Raw genomic sequence first — 4,551 nt, forward strand, 5'->3', positions numbered from 1 at the left:
TCATTCAATAACAACAACAACAATAATAATAATAATAATAATAATAATAATAATAATAATAATAATAATAATAATAATGATAACCCCAAAACGTTCTACCAAGAACTGGGCAAAAATAAAATAGAAGTCACTGCAGCACCAACGGCAGAAGAATTGGAAGAATTCTGGAGAGAAATATGGTCGGCGAACGAACCACCAAAAAAAAAAAGGAGTATCAAAATAACAAACTCGGCATCTGAACAACTTTGGACCCCCATAACAACTGAAGAGGTCACCCAGGCACTGCAAAGACTAAGCAACTGGAAGGCACCTGGGCATGGCAAGATCCCCAACTTCTGGTTGAAATATCTAACAGGAATGCACAAAAAGCTGGCTGAAAACTTTAACAACGTACTAGCAGAGCCAGAGACAATGCCTGAATGGCTCACGAAGGGGAAAACCATCTTAATTCCCAAATCAAATGAAACAGAAAAACCAGAAAACTACAGACCAATAACCTGCCTCCCTACTATGTTCAAGGCATTTACTGCAGTGATATCACAAAGGCTGAACAGCACCTGGACGAAAACAAACTGTTCCAGAAGAGCAGAAAGGATGCCGCAAAGGCTCATATGGCTGTAAAGATCAACTAATGATTAATAAAGCCATAACTGAAGACAGCCACAGAAAGAAGAAAGGCCTCAGTATGGCCTGGATTGACTACAAAAAGGCGTTTGATAGCATCCCCCACACATGGATCCTCGAAACACTAGCCATTAACAAAGTAGCACCAACAATCATAAAATTCATAGAGCACTCTATGAATAAATGGCAAACAGTCCTACACCTCCAAACAAAGAGGGACTCATGAAAACCAAAGACATCCCCATTAGAAGAGGAATATTCCAGGGAGACACGCTCTCTCCACTCCTTTTCTGCTTGGCACTGTCACCTCTATCTGATATGCTAAATAGAACTGGATGCGGATATAATGTTACGGCCAAAACGATCAGCCACCTTTTATATATGGATGACCTAAAACTATACGCTGCAAATGACAAAAGCTGGAAACACTATTAAAGACAGTTCATGGATTTACCAAAGAAATAGATATGAAATTTGGATTAGAAAAATGCGCCAAAGTAACCATGAAAAGAGGAAAAATAGTTAGAGTAACAACATCACACTAGATAAAACCAATGAAATAAAAGAATTAGACCAAAGCCAAACTTACAAATACTTAGGAATCCATGAACTAGATAAGACACAACACACACAAATGAAAGAGAAAATAAAAAAGAATATTATAGACGAGTTAGATCAATACTAAAACAGAGCTCAATGCTAAAAACAAGATAATAGGTATCAACACTTAGCTGTACAGCTGTCCCCGTATAGTTAAGCTACAATATCCTTAACTGGACACGAAATGAACTGACCAAAATAGAGAGGAAAACAAGAAAAATAATGACAGGATCTAGGATGCATCACCCAAAATCTGACATAGAAAGACTATATATACAACGTATAGAAGGTGGTAGAGGCCTTATACAGCTGGAAAACTACTATAAAATAACCACCATAGGACTGCAAAAATATCTACTTCAGAAGGAAGGAAAACTGATCCAGATAGCGGCAAAAAACGAGAAAACAAAAAAAAACTGTTCTCAGTATTTAAGGAAGCTGACAAATACAAACAAGAAATCATACCACCTAATAAACATGAAGAAGAAGAAGAAGAAGATGGAGAAACAACAAAAGCTATAAAACAAATGAAATCCAAACTAAAAATAGAACAGCAACGAACCATGATAAAACGATGGCAAGCCCCTTCATGGTAAATACTGGACTAAACTAAACGCAAAAGAAATAGACAAAGAAAAATTCCAGCAATGGTTGAGAAGCTCAGGACTCAAAGCAGAAACAGAGGGATTTTTAATTGCAGCACAAGACCAAAGCCTCCCCACCAGAAATTACCAAAAACATGTAATGAAAAGAAATATTACAAGTAACTGCAGAATATGTGGAGATGGACAAGAAACAATAAATCATATTATCTCTAGCTGCCCAGTCCTGGCTAAGAAGGAATATATTCACAGACATGACAGAGTTGGAACCTGCATACATTGGAAGCTATGCTAACATTATGGAATAACAACAGAAAAAAGATGGTATAGGCACACACCAGAAAAGGTCACAGAAAACGAGAAAGCAACCATACTCTGGGATATGCCGATACACACAGACAGAGAAAGTAAGGCCAACAGACCAGATATAGTTGTCAGAGACCATGAAGAAAAAAAAATGCTTTCTAATTGATGTATCAATACCGGCTGATGACAACGTGTCTCTAAAAGAAATGGAGAAACTCTCAAAATACAAAGACCTGGAAATAGAGGTAACTAGAATGTGGAACCTGAAAACAGAAACAATTCCTATCATAGTAGGTGCATTAGGCATGATAAAAAAATATTCAGACAAATACATAACAAAAACACCAGGACTTACAAACACATATAACATACAGAAAATTGCACTACTAGGCACTGCACACATCCTACGCAGAACACTTTCCATACAATAACCATCAGAGCATCACAACAAATCACAGCACATACCCAAGGCACACAGAGCTGCGCTCGGTAGTGAAGTGAAAGCACGCTATAAAAATAAAACTACTGAATAATAATGATAATAATAATAATAATGATAATAATAATAATAATAATAATAATAATAATAATAATAATAATAATAATAATAATAATAATAATAATAAACATGATTTTCTTATGTTTTAAACATTCTCTAGAACAATAATATGTGCCAAACCAAATATATGATACCTTAGGCATAACACCAACTTGAACTTCTAACTTGTCTCTTGAGGTCTCTGGGTGAGACTTGGAGTCAACCTGTACAAATATAAAGCAAAAGTCAAACATAATAATAATAATAATGATGATGATGATAATAATGATAATAATAATAATAATAATAATAATAATAAAATAATAATAATAATAATAATAATAAAATAATAATGATGATGATGATGATGATGATATGTGTCTTCAAATAGCACTTATTTTATAGACATCGAAAAGGTGAAATGATAAGAAAAAATAATCCTTTCTAATATAAGCACAAGACCTGAAATTACATCGACCCCAGTGTTTCACTAGTACACCCCCCCCCCCGAAAGAATGAAAGGCAATAGTAGTAGTAGCAGCAGCAGCAGCAGCAGCAGCAGTAGTAGTAGTAGTAGTAGTAGTAGCAGCAGCAGTAGTAGTAGTAGTAGTAGTAGTAGCAGTAGTAGTAGTAGTAGTAGTATTAGTAGTAGCACAGCAGCAGTAGTAGTAGTAGAGTAGTAGTAGCAGCAGCAGCATAGTAGTAGTAGTAGCAGCACAGCAGCAGCAGTAGTAGTAGTAGTAGTAGTGTAGTAGTAGCAGCACAGCAGTAGTAGTAGTAGTAGTAGTAGTAGTAGTAGAAAGAACAACAGTGGCGACGACGACGACATAAGATTAATAAACGGAGTAGAGAGATTGGATTGTTTCTCGCTTTGTCCGTAATTGTTAGCTATGGGGTTTTATTGATATGATTTATATTAATATATTTTTTTGTTTATTTATATATCTTCAGTTTTACAAATTACTTTACACAGTTGTACTCTACTGTAAGGATTTCCGTTAGAATCTCCTTTACGAAGGCGATATAAGGTGGCAGGGTAGTGAAACTAGGGATTTTGATATTGTTTTGATTGCGCGTGTGTATTTTAATTGTAATGTCTAAGGTTTCTTTTATTAGTAGATTTCGTAAATAGGTTTTCGACGGAACACGTTGATAGGATACCTTCAGGGAATCGTTGGACTTAGAATTTGTATGGGTTTATAGTGAAAGAGTTGTTTGTCGATAACTTGGTTGCCACTGCATTATCCTACGGTTCAGTCAGCTCGTTTCACTGGCGTTGTATGTGACTATCTAAGGTTTATAGAGACAATAGACAGGAAGTAATATTAGTCTTTTTTTCATCATGTTTTCTGTGTGAAAGATAATGCGCTTCTTTCATTTTTTTTACCTCCGTATTTATACAACTAAAGTTACTAGGTTTTACCCAGATTCTACGATTCTAAAATAATTAATATTTGTTATCTATCTACCTATCTATCTTTCTTTCCCCCTTTTTTCTTCTTTTTTCATTTCTCTTTTCCTTTGTTCCTTTTCCTTTTCTTTTTTTCTTTTTCTTTTTTATTTTTTCTTTTTTTTTGTTCTTTTCTTCCCTTTTACGATCCCTCTTGATCGAAAACCTACGCCACCCCTTTTTTTTGTTTCTTTTGTTTTTTGTTTTTTTCATCCCCCAAAAGAAAAGCTCTACCTTGTAACTTGTCCCATCTGTGTGCAGCCCTGTGTGGCCAATAAAGAAACTTATCTATCTATCTATCTATCTATCTATCTATCTATCTATCTATCTATCTATCTATCTATCTATCTATCAATCTATCTATCTATCAAGCTATATATATAGTATATATATATATATATATATATATATATATATATATATATATGCAC

The sequence above is a fragment of the Octopus sinensis genome, unplaced genomic scaffold (genome assembly GCF_006345805.1).
Source record: "Octopus sinensis unplaced genomic scaffold, ASM634580v1 Contig15707, whole genome shotgun sequence".
Taxonomy (NCBI): Eukaryota; Metazoa; Mollusca; class Cephalopoda; order Octopoda; family Octopodidae; genus Octopus; species Octopus sinensis.